Source organism: Patiria miniata, unplaced genomic scaffold (genome assembly GCF_015706575.1).
Source record: "Patiria miniata isolate m_02_andy unplaced genomic scaffold, ASM1570657v1 HiC_scaffold_25, whole genome shotgun sequence".
In the NCBI taxonomy this organism is placed as follows: domain Eukaryota; kingdom Metazoa; phylum Echinodermata; class Asteroidea; order Valvatida; family Asterinidae; genus Patiria; species Patiria miniata.
In genome coordinates this window covers 1490385-1503706 of record NW_024037064.1, presented here as the reverse complement: position 1 = coordinate 1503706, position 13322 = coordinate 1490385, and the positions used below count along the sequence as shown (strand labels likewise).

The 13322-nt window shown below is 40.2% G+C and overlaps 2 long non-coding RNA genes across 2 annotated transcripts in view; one reads left to right on the top strand and one right to left on the bottom strand.

Annotated features, from left to right (window-relative positions):
- Positions 1-9177: 9177 nt before the first annotated feature.
- The window catches only part of LOC119733166, a 35590-nt gene continuing 31445 nt past the window's right edge, over positions 9178-13322 (bottom strand). Inside the window, exon 3 of the long non-coding RNA XR_005271680.1 lies at positions 9178-9232. This is a non-coding gene — a long non-coding RNA (uncharacterized LOC119733166). The remainder of the gene's footprint in view (positions 9233-13322) is intronic.
- Positions 9603-11802, top strand: LOC119733165. The gene is made up of 3 exons (XR_005271679.1): positions 9603-10003; positions 10932-11076; positions 11514-11802. It is a non-coding gene; the product is annotated as an uncharacterized LOC119733165 (long non-coding RNA).

Here is a 13322-nt window from a genome sequence, read left to right as displayed (position 1 = left end):
TGTTAAAAGAATTTTAAATGCTATTCTTTGTCGAATGGGTAACCAATGTAAATCATGTAACAATGGACTGCATCGAGAATATCTGGAGGAATTACAGATTAATCTAGCACAAGCATTCTGAACCCTTTGCAATCTGTTAATCTGAGTGTCAGGCAAACCAAAGAATAAGCTGTTACAATAATCTAACCTGCTAGTCACGAAGGCATGAATAATTTTTTCTGTACAACCACAATTTAAGTATTTACGGATATGCCGGATATTAAACAGATAGTAAAATGCATTTTTACAAACTTCAGAAATATGCTTATCAAATGTCAAGTGTGAATCCAACCAAATGCCTAAATTCCTTACTGAGGTGGAGGGTGATATTTGTGACGTAACGACCTTGATACTCTCTATTTGTAACTTTGATGTTTGCCTAGGAGTACCACATATCAGAAATTCAGTTTTCTTATCGTTCAACAAAAGATTATTCAATAACAACCAAGTATAAACATGCATTATGCATTCTTCTAATGCTAAGACAGAATTGTTTTCATTAACTTGACTTGGCGAAAATGATATATATAGTTGAGTGTCATCTGCGTAGCAATGACAGGAAATTTCAGGAGACTTCCGTTGGATTTCTTGAAACAATCTACTGGTGTACAGGGTGAACAAAAGGGGTCCCAAGCAAGAGCCTTGGGGTACACCCCATAACACTTTAAATTCCTGAGACAAAACATGAGCAGTGCCACATGAGCAGTATAAGCACTGCACACCCAGCAAGCAGCATCATGAGCAGAGAAATTCTGGATCTGCGGAAGTTTGCCCTGACACTGCTTGCCTTGCTCCATTGAACTATGTGCACGTTGCACGTTTTGCCTGTATAATAGGAAGCAATAAAAAATTTTTTTTAATTAAGTATTCATAAATACCTAAGACAGTTTACGCATTCCTATTGGTCGAGAGCCCGTCACGTGGCCGGTCTTAAACGGATGATAAAGACATGGCTAGCTGGTCTTAAACACTTTTCCAGTGTCACAATAAAATGTGGACTCCTAAAAATCCAGTGCCTCTTATCATTTCATTAGTTGAACGTTCACAATCCTCACGTAGGCATGCGCAACACTACCAGGGAGTCAGAATTTTAAAGTTCTAAATTCAAAACGCAACAAGCCAGGTGCGTTCTGCGCGACATCGCGCAGAACATGATACGCGCGCGTCAATCCCCATAAAAGGGTTGTTTACATCTTACTCGCCAGCTGAACACTCCATTATTTTGCAAGAGGGATGTTTCAAAAAGCATAAAGTGAATTTGTTGCACAAAATCGGGATGTTTTGAACGAATTATATGATTTTTTCTTACCGAAAAGGTATTAATGAATGGGAATAAATATGTGCTCCGTCGGTATTTATCACTCTGTTTAAGACCACTTAGGGTCTGGGTGCTGATAATTACCCTTGCCTCCAGCTCGGGTAATTATCAGCACCCAGATTCTAAGTGGTCTTAAACAGAGTGATAAAAACCTCCGAAGCACACATTTATTCCCTTATTTATGCCCTGCAGTGTGTCACTCATAAAAATTAATGAAAAAGTTTGGAGAATATCATCCTTGCTCATAACAGCCATATGGTTGCGAGGATGAAGCGTGGCTGGTTGTCAAGTAAAGCTATTCCGATAACGTACTAACGCTGTAACATTGCTAACAACAGTGTTCCATCTTTCAAGTATGCACATAGCCAGGCCTATTTTTCCAATTCAATGAAAAGTAAAGAACATATCACAACAAGTTTTAGCACATACGTGGATCATTATAAGGGAACTAAAGCCTGAAATTTGCATGAAAGATATGGTCTTCCAAAGGGAAAAATTAATTTTCAAGGATTTTGCCATGTGTGTACATGTAGTTTCATTCAAAATAAAGTGTTACGTAACCTTTAGAAATCGCCCTTTCGCAACCACATGACTGGTAAGGGGGAATATTTTCAAGTACTCACTATTCATTTTTTTTTAAGTTAAAGGAACTCTGGCCATGCACAACACTTCATTTTTAGGTTCCAATAATATTTTGATGTGATTAATATCTAGATTGTCTCTGCTTGCCAAGCCAAAAAGCAAGCATAAAAAAAAAATTACGTGATATTAAGACTTGAGTGATAATAATAATGTTTATGGAATTAAAAAAAATGTATAGCTAAGCTTAGAAATATATCAGCTGACAATCACCTGCATTTGTTGCACACAGATGGTGGATGGATGCCGCCCTGCTCCTCATCTAAATTGAGGTTGTACACAGCAAGGAGCTGTGTCTTGTACTTTGCCGAGCTTGACTTGTTTTTGGCTGAGGTGATGATCTGGCCGCAGATCCTACACATCATAGCCAAGGCATTGATGTGCCCCTCCATTTCCTACCTGAAAGACATATGAGGCAAATGATGTTAAGAGAAAACGTACATCTAGGCCACTGAACATTTTTGCATACATACTGAACAACGACTGGAACAATTCAAATCTTTAGATATCTTCAATTTAGCCACTTATAAAAAATACTGTAGACCTTAAAATTGGTGCATACACCCTAAAAATGTACTTTAGGAAATAAATGTTGCAACCTGACCCCGACACCACTTTTTCTTCATCATCTCAATAAAGGTCGTTCACTACCAAAATGATGATAAGACAAAAATCTGGGACTGAAAAACATTTCGAATTTTGTTCGTAGACTTGGTACACAATCCCGCAAACTTCTTCAGGTTGCAACATCTATTCAGTATTTTGTAATTCAACTGATAGTTTTCTAAAATTGTACTATTTCTGAGCTGTTCAATGGCAATCACATAAAAAGGGCCCATTGCCCAAGCGCATAATGCACCAGCAGCGGTCACTGCTTTATTATTATTAAAGTGAAAATACAACATTTGCAAACATCGAAAAATAAAACTACCAAGTTGTTCCGAAATACCTTACTAGGATTACCTTACAATGTTCTGGTATGTTTGATCCATTTCATCTTTAGTGGAGTCAGGGAACCAGACTACTTGAATATTTTTGTTTTTCTTGGTTTTTCCAGCATTTTCGAACATAAAACTTCAAACATGTCAGTGTAACAATATTTGATCTATTATACTAACCCCCCAAATAGTTCATTTCTGAAAATTACAGCAAAAGCCAATGATGTACATTCCCTTTAACAGCACTTCATAAAATAAAAAAATCATGATAAGGCATGAATCTTAATCTAGGACTTGAAAAACATTTCAAATTTGTTAGGAAATACTTGGGAAAATTTTATTGACTCTCCTTAGACGTTGAACAATCACAGAATTTAAGTGGTGTCAGGTTGCACATTTTTCTCCCAAAATGGAATACTTAAAAAAAAATACATGTATGACAAAAAAATGTTAATTATTTTTTAAGGTCCAAATCCGTTATAAAATATGATGATTTCCCATTATTGGGAAAAAAAATGTTGCAACCTGAGATGACGCCACTTCCGCGATGTGTACATGGAGAGTCACGAACATTTTTTCAGTATTTCCTTACATTATTGGATATATTTCTCAGTCCCAGATGTTTTATCATGTCGTTTTTGCCTTTATTGAGATGATGAAGAAAAAAAGGGGCGTCAGGTTACAACATTCTTTCTGTATTTCTTAACAAAATTGGAAATATTTCTCAGTCCCAGATTCATGTCTTATCATAATTTCTGCAATGAATGACCTTCATTGAGATGATATATGAAGAAAAAAGTGGCGTTAGGTTGCAACATTTTTTCCCTTTTTTGCTATCTAGCCCTACATCATACTCTAATTTATAAATTCCTTTTAAAGTTGGTGATTTCAAACAAAGTTAATGTAATTGTAATTGTTATAATTCAAAGAAGTTTCGGGCCTAAATCTGAATCACACCCAGCCAACCTACACAGTCACTCCATTACCATTCCTACATAGGCAGATTTCTTGCATTTTCAAAAATTTCATCGCCCATTTTGCATTGCAAATTGCTCAATGCTCGAACATGTCGAAAAAGCAATGCTAGCTAAACGGCCGCACGCATGCATGCCTGCGCCGCCCATCTCGGCCCCCTGCGGAAACTCGCTTTGTGGTCAGGTCGTATTCACGCGTACGTACGTCAATGACGTCATGCCATGACCACGCACGGATGGCCGTGCGACGTGCGGATCAACCTCCCAGCGAGCATGCGATTTCATGCATATTCGCGCGGCGCACTCAATACACTCATCCCACACACACAAAACACGTTGACAATGATTCTCTAATACACAACCAACACCTTCTGCCCGTGGTGCGGTTTCACACTAAACTGGTAACAAAAATATGACTTACCAAACTCAAAATACCACCCAGAGATCCGCAAGGGTTTGAGCCTCAGGTTGACATCAAAAATAGGGAATAAAATAACGAAGGAAAGTACTAATTCGAACGATTTCGGTACCAAATGAAAGGTCGTTGTCAGCTCTGTCAAAGTGGAAACGACTCGAGTTACCGACGCTACGTATGTGCGCATGCGCAACAGTTTCATTCATGAAATTTGCCTTTTATGGTCAGCGGGATGACGTCATATAATAAGGTAGCTGTGCCGCCCTCTCAAGGCCGCTCCGTGTCAATTCATGTAAGGCATTTTTCGCTGTGCAGTAGCCACAGCAGTTTGACAATACCAGCCACTTGCAGACAATACTTTATCAGGTCCATACAACAATCAACAGCCACACAGTAGCCACAGCTGTTTGACAATGCCAGCCACTTGCAGACAATACTTTATCAGGTCAATACAACAATCAACAGCCACACAGTAGCCACAGCTGTTTGACAATGCCAGCCACTTGCAGACAATACTTTATCAGGTCAATACAACAATCAACAGCCACACAGTAGCCACAGCTGTTTGACAATGCCAGCCACTTGCAGACAATACTTTATCTGGTCAATACACAGAGGCGGCAGCAAGTCATTTTTTGCAAGTCCAAGTCAAGTCACAAGTCATTGTTTGCAAGTCCAAGTCAAGTCACAAGTCATTAGGTCCAGTAACAAGTCAAGTCATAAGTCATTAGGTCCAGTCACAAGTCAAGTCACAAGTCATTTGGTCTAAACACAAGTCAAGTCACAAGTATCTTTGTCCAAGAACACGTCAAGTTGCTCATTATTTTGTCCAGCTGTAATAAGAACCTGGCGTCAACTTACGAGTTATTTTGAACATGCCTCCTTAATTCCCCTTTTTCAATGTGTTGCCATTACTATTCTTGTAGTTTATCACATATCTGTCGGTTATTAGCCCTTTGTATACTTTAATAAATTACTTTACATTGTAGAAATAAATGTTGGGATGACATGAAAAAAAGACTTCACTCACTCGATTACATGAAGTATACTAACACTTTATTGTTCAATTTTCATGTATACTAAACGCCTACCAATGGGTTAGGCTATCCGGTATTTTACATGCAATTGACAAAGGCAATGGGTTGGTAACAAGTCATTTTTTGCAATCCCAAGTCAAGTCACAAGTCATTGTTCGCAAGTCCAAGTCAAGTCACAAGTCAAAGCTGGTATGTACAAGTCAAGTCACAAGTCACAAAAATAGCGACTCGAGTCCGACTCGAGTCCAAGTCACATGACTCGAGTCAGCAACTCTGTCAATACAACAATCAACAGCCACACAGTAGCCACAGCTGTTTCACAATGCCTGCCACTTGCAGACAATACTTAATCAGGTCAATACAACAATCAACAGCCACACAGTAGCCACTTGCAGACAATACTTTATCTGGTCAATACAACAATCAACAGCCACACAGTAGCCACAGCTGTTTGACAATGCCAGCCACTTACCAATTGCTGACAATACCAATAGGCACCCACCCAAAAAGTTCTGCTTCCAATTGCTTGGCATTTGAAAACAGGGTAATAGCTGGGGGGGGGGGGGGGGTTTTCGAGGGGGGGGGATTTTTTGACAGGGATCATGTTTCAGTCAATACCAAACACCAACTGTGGACAGCACTTTGTCAAGTCAGTCCTTCTGATTTGAGGCGTGCGATCACACCCCCACACCATCGCACACCTAAAAGCTTTCCGCGAAGTGTGAACAATTGCATGCCTGAATTTCCCTGGACCACAGATCACACACCTAGAAAATCACACACCTAGAAAAAATACACACCTCGAAAAGTCCAGGTGTGCCTTTTTCCACACGCCTGTGATTTTCAAATCAGAAGGACTGTCAAGTCAAAAACAGTCAACAGCAATTTAGCACCCACAGCTGTTTTGACAGGGATCATGTTTCAAACAGTTAATACCAGCAACTAACTGACTATGACAGTACTTTAACGAGTCAATAACAGTCAGCAAATATTCATTATCAACAACTGTTCTATGGGTCACAGTTGGTCAAGTCATTCTCATGGCCAGTTACTTAAGCAGTCAAAACGGGCCAATAATGTAGTTCTATGCATAGAATTCCATCGGGTCAAAAACGGTCACCTGACTGATTTTGACCCGAGTAACAGCATGGCTGAGTATGCATGTTTGCATCGGAGGGTTCTAATGGGCCAATCACATAAGTTTATGGATGTTGCATATAAAGGTAAAAGATGAGCTAGTATTTTATCTCTTTTTTTTCACTGCTAGGAAAAAGGTGCTTAGGACAAAATCAGTTTCTAATAGGCACTTCCAGTTACATTATTAAGCCATTTTACATTGTTGTCAAACGAGAATATCAGTTTTCAAAATGGCTTCAAATTTATGATGTGATTAGGGTAATGTATAAACAGGGAGAGACATTTTGTGACAAATGTCCAGTCTGTATGTACGTTTAAATCCTCATTATAAAATATCAAATAATTCTTCACAACGACTCTGAGTTTTCTAGGTTTTGACTGATAGCATTCCTCCAGGGTACATCTTCACAATGACTCTGAGTTTTCTAGGTTTTGACTGGGTTATCATTATTAAGAAATATCTGAAAGGTAGAGCAAGAGGTGGGGGGGGAAGAAATGTTCGAATTAACCCCACAAAGCAGTGCCCCACTACCAGCACTCTTTATTTGTGGGAGAACATAGAAGAGTGGCAGATCACTCCTTTTTGATTACTTGTTTCTGCTTATTCTTTAGGTACATGTAACTAAAAACTAACCTCAAGAATCAGTAATGGGTAGCCCAGCAAGCAGGTCATCCATTCATCTGTCGGTCCTCCTCCCTGCTTCCGGTTCCTCGGGTTTCTGTTTGATGAGGATGTCGGAGCCCTGACAATGTCTTGAGGCAGGCTCATCCTCATCTCAGTAGAGCAATTCCCTCATCAGTCAGTGGTCCTCACTTTGCTGAAAGGATTCAAATAACGAAAGGAAAAATTTGAATTATTGAGCTGTATTCGTGCCAGGGCTCTAAAGGGGAAAGAAAGCATTGAATTAACCCCACAAAGCAAAGCCCTGCTACCAGAACTCATTTGTGGATAAACATAATAACAGAGTCAGATCGCCCATTTAAATTTGTTCTGTGACTTGATTGTTCCTGTTAAGAGGAGGCCTATACACAGCCTAAAAGCAGAACAGGAAGGGGACAGACCTCATTTATCCCAGGACAAACCAATAACACCAGTAAATAAAGATGTGCTTCAAACCATGTTACAAGGCTATGATGGCAATAAGTACAAATTCTCAATTCACGGTTTTACAATTGGTTTTTAGGTTTTACAGGCAATCAAAAATTTAGGACATCAACAAATTTAAAATCTGCTCCTCAAAATCCAAAAGTGGTTTCTGAAAAACTAGGGTTAGAACTTAGACAAGGTAGGCTCGCAGGGCCGTTCCAAGACTTGCCACTTGATAATTTTTGCGTTAGCTCGATTGGTTTAGTTCCTAAAAGACAGCCTGGTTCATTTTGAATAATTCATCATTTGTCTCATCCTAAACATGGTTCCGTAAACGATGGAATACCAGATTGCAACACAACAGTCAAGTATGCGTCAACGGAGGACGCAATACAAATTTTGAAGAAAGTGGGCCCAGGATGTGTGCCATCTAAACTAGATATAAAGTGTTAACCATTTATTCTGGAATAGTCCATATTCTGGATGATTTTCTAATCATTTCAACATCTCATCAACAGGGTGTGCATGATTTGGTCGGATTTCAAACACTGAGTAATAAGCTGGGTATTCCCCTTGCACCAGAGAAAACTGAAGGGCCTAAAACCTGGCTAACATTTGCCAGGATCGAACAAGATACAATAGGGTAGCAATGGCCGCGCGGTTACTGCCGGACAAATTACAAAAAGCCATCGTTAAAATAATCAAAATCTATTATGTACACCATTTCATACTAACATTTCAAAGACATACACAATCAGTTTTTACTGAAATTTTCGAAATGAAAAGTATAGCATTTGAGAACGAGTTTAATGCAAACTTTGAATACATATTTTGATAGGAAATCAAGCACTGTATATTTTGCATGGGGGGGTGTTAAAATACCACCCGAGGAATCACATTTCTTCATATACAGGTCTCTTTTTGTTTCTAAAATAAAACTCACCACAAGAATTCCAAAGAGCATTCACGGTAGTGGTCACAAGGCCGCGGGTTGACGGCTCTGGTCAAGTCCGTAGCTCGGCACCTCGGGTAAAGGCATGGTCGATGACTCGGGCCAGTCCGTAGGACGACACCCCAGCGCAAGGCCGTGGGCCGACGACTCGAGCAAGTCCGTGGGACGACACCCCGGAGAAAGGCCGTGAGCCGATGGACGACTCGGGCCCGTTCCGTGGGCCGCCACTTACTCGGAGCATGGCCGTTGGCTAAAGACTCAGGCCAATTCCGTGGGTCCGCACCATTGGGTCAAGGCCTTGGGGACATCAACTCGGGTCAAGTGTTCAAGTGTTCAAGTTGCACAAGGTCGCGAGTTGACGGCTCTGGTCAAGTCCGTAGCTTGGCACCTCGGGTCAAGGCATGGTCGATGACTCGGGCCAGTCCGTGTGACGACAACCGTCAACCGCCACATACTCGGAGCATGGCCGTGGGCCAAAGACTCAGGCCAATTCCGTGGGTCCGCACCATTGGGTCAAGGCCTTGGGGTCGTCAACTCGGGTCAAGTGTTCAAGTGTTCAAGCGCTCAATCCAATCGAGATCCAGGCCTTAGAGTCTGCTGAAAACACTGCTAATATCAACCTCTCAAGAAGCGTAGTCACGGTGGAGTCCATTCATGAGGTGGGATGACGTTCCACACGGTAAATAAAGTTGTTCACTGTTGAAGAGTGAGAAAAAGATCCATTAATGGGGGGCGGTGTGGATTCAGAATATGTTTGAGTTAAAAGAAGAACGGAACGAACAAAATTCATCTGGAACACAATTTAAGTCAGTTAACGGTTGCAATGCATATGAACAGGATGCATCAAGAACACGGCAGTTTCACGCATAAAAAAGTACGCCCTCTGTTGGCGAGATGGAGTTAGTGGTAATACCACGTGACAATCTAGCGCGATGTAAATAAACATTACGCGCAGCGATCCCTTTGTTTCGTTGGTGGATTTAAATACCCCGCGACAAATATAAAGATTGATTGGTTTATTAAAATGAATATGCAACAGATTACCAAATAAGGCTCTACAAAACATCAATGAAGCTATGTACGGTCGACAGTTGCCATATAGCGTGCACAAATTCTGATAATGTGTGTTTTTTATGCAGCGTGTGACTTGTGACCTGGTACGATTAAGCGTTTTCGTGCCGTCATTTCCACTTCGAGAAAACATCATTTTTAAAGTAAAATGCAGTTTTGTGACGCATACTTGGTCAATCTATCAATAAATGGGTTATCTAGGTTCACATTGATATGGATGAAAGGTTTGGGTCGACATGCTTTCGTGAGATTTTAGCCAATACTGAGGGTGAATAAAACAGGAATTCGTCAAGTCGCGACGTACGAAGTGTACATGCAGTGTCATGGCGTGACGAGTGGGGACCTTCGAGGCCATGTTTTGGCATAATTTCGGAGATTCAGACGGAAATCTCAAAGGTAAGCCTACAGATTATGTATTTACTCTGCTCAGAAGATGTATTTTTTGTAGTTTCTCCTTGTTTTTAGCCTGCGACACAAGGATTTTGTGTACGTACGCCGCGCCATGACAGGAAGTCATTACAGTAATGTCGTACATGAAACAGTCGTAGTGTAGGCGCCTTGAGCTATCCCACAGCACGCACTTTTGGACGACGCAATGACTCGTGTATGTAGAAGACTTTCATCTAAGAAATATTTCTGCCCAGTGTGCCTTGCTAGTTGCAGTTTCCCAGAAAATCGTATTCATAATAAATAATCACAATGCATTCCTTAATCCTAACAGTCCTGAATCCTCCAATTTCAATATGATTTTGACATTTCATGTATAGTCAGCGTGGTCAGGATTTGCTGGCATGCATCATGCAGGAACATGATGATGGAGGAATGGAGGTCATTCTTTGCAGGCAGGAGCCTGACATTGCTCATTTAATTAATGTTCTTGAAAACTTCTCAAGGAAACTGTGTACTGTATGTTCTAAATGCGTAAACAAAGGATTTGACATGTAGGCCCTACATGTAGGTTACATTGCCAGGGCCGTCATTAGGCTTTTCTTTTTCGCCCTCAGTCATATAATTGTAGAGTATTTTTTCCATTAATTTCAAATTTGACCTGGGACTAAAATGACTTCAGACTTTAATAGTTAACATTGGACCGACTTTATACATTTGTACCAGGGACCAAGTTGACCTGGAACTGAGTTGGTCATGCTGTCTCAGACGGTCAGACCCCGTCAGTTAGGGACCAAGTCGGTAACAGTCTTGTGGTTGTTGGGTACCGAGTTTACTCCAAACCCATGTAATGCATGCTCTTGTTCTTGTTGTGTAAAAACACAAAAGTCACGTAACTGTACAAGAACTTGAATGTGTACTTTAATTTGCCATCTAGACCTATTGGTTGTCTCTCGGACGCTGTGGAGGAGGTTGGCCTACATTTCTTCTTATGCGGAGTGTACGGCATTCCACCATGACAAGCAGATGACGTACCCTGCCCTGACGAAGGATACCTTCAGAAAATTTGACAACTTTCATCGGTGAGCATCTTGATATTATTTTACTTAGAAATTGATCATGGCATGTATGTACATGCATGTACATACATCATGTACATGTACAAGTACATGTTTACATGTATGTCTGTGCCTATAGAAAAAGATAAAATATGAAACTTTCTTATCTTCTATAGTTTTTAACACTCATATTCAATGCAAGAAAAATCCCAGCAAAGTTGTTTAAGATAAGGCACAGACAAAAATCTTGAAAATAACCTGGCAATAATTTTCAACAGAGACTTTTGAGACGCTTCCTTTTACCTGTCCTTTTCATTTTTTTTACGTCACATTTAAACTAATGTGCACATGTTCAAATTGACGTCAACACCAGAAAAGGACTGGTGTATTTGCTGCCACCATGCATCTCAAAGTATCCCATTAACTTTGTTCCATTTGTTATATTCTTGTTGTGCTTTCAGGTTTTGAAGAGTTTCTTCCTATTTCTGGATTGAAGATGGCAACGACATGCATGGCCGCGTATAATGGACGAGCTTTGGATTCCTCCGCATCTGATCTGTACTACCCACCCATTGCGATTGAACTCCGTATCAGTTCCTGACCATGCCATGACATGGCCATGTTCATTCAAACAGCCCAACCCCCACTCTGAACCTTTCTAAATAGTCCATGGTGTGGAGTACATGTACATGTATTTTTAGTGTGATCTGAATTGGGAGTGGTAGGTGTAGTCTGTTCGCTGCCTCCCTGTCACAGATGCTTGAATAACATAGTTGACGTAAACATTTCATATAAAAATGAAAATCTTACTGCCGGGGGGGGGGGGGGGGGGGGGGGGGGGGGGGGGGGGTGAGAGAATTGAGATAGTTTGGGAATTTAGGAGATAACTGACATCCCCCACAGTGCGACACTTTTAGAGCGCACCCATGCATTTTCGGTTTCACGAACTGACACTGATCTTAATTTTACCAATTAAATCGCTTTTTAATGAAAAATTTGTACATGTATAATCGCACAAGTACACGGATAGATGTATTGCCGCATCATGCTTGGGTGTCAGTTCGTGAAAACAAAAATGTACGGGGTGCGCTCTAAAAGTGCCGCACTGTGGCGGATGTCAGTTCGTAAAACCCAAAATATCCCGGATCTGTAAACACGCGCGCGTACAGTGCACACACGGATGCGAGAGTGTTGTTCGTAGTGACGGTGACAATCTGTACCTGATTTCACGACACTTATTGTAACCAACGATGCATCGTTGTATCCCTAGGATGACGCATCCTGTGATTCATTTCACAAAATATGCTGTAAGTGTGACACGTCGTAGTGTATTCAAAGGACAAAAGGTGACTACATGTACATGTACATGTATTTTCATGTTATGTATTTATTCAAAGAACAGTAAATAGTCGTTGAAAAGTCAACAAAGAGTCGTCAATTGTACTTGTGAAAACTTTTTTAAAATATTTAACAAAATTGACGATGTATGATGCATTCACACTGGAAAAGAACTTCACAGTGGACTGTGTTTGCATCAAATTGTGAAGTGATGTGCTTTGTAAATCTGGTGCAAGTCATCCAGGTACGTGTACACGTACGTATGTGAAATTTTAATGAAGCGAAAATTTGAAACCTGAAATTGCCATCACCACCACTTATGACATAGTGCAGTTGAACTGCAAGCTCCATTCTCCAACAAAATATTAATAATAAATAAATATTAAAAAAAGCCTTTACTGTCTTCAGGTGTGAGGGTATGCTTAAATCCATTTACCCTTTCATAAAGTTGAATTTTTGAATCACTTTCTTGAATCAACTGCAACTACCCTATTTAATTTTTCAGACTTTTCATAGTTTTATCACTTGCCAAACCTGATTTCACTGGTTGAGTCCATGCCTGCATTACATGTGCAATTTATTTACTTGTAAAATATGGCTGTTGTGAAGTTTCACTTCTGTAAATGAAACTTCTTTTTTTTAAAATGATATGGATTGGTTGTGAAATAAAGAATGCGTTTATTGCCAAACAAAAACCTATTTGTTATTGTTTTGTTTAAGCTATAGATCCAATTAATTGTCAGCAACTTCCCCCAGAATATTAAGAGGATAGAGTGTCTCATACTGATGGCAAATTCATGCTTGGTTTTGGATTGTGCTGCTTTAATATGCTGTACAACACTCACTCACTGTACAACACTAAACATTTGTGAATTTCGGATTGTGTGTTTATTTTGTCCAAAGTGAGTGTTTTCATCTAAAGACAGATGGTT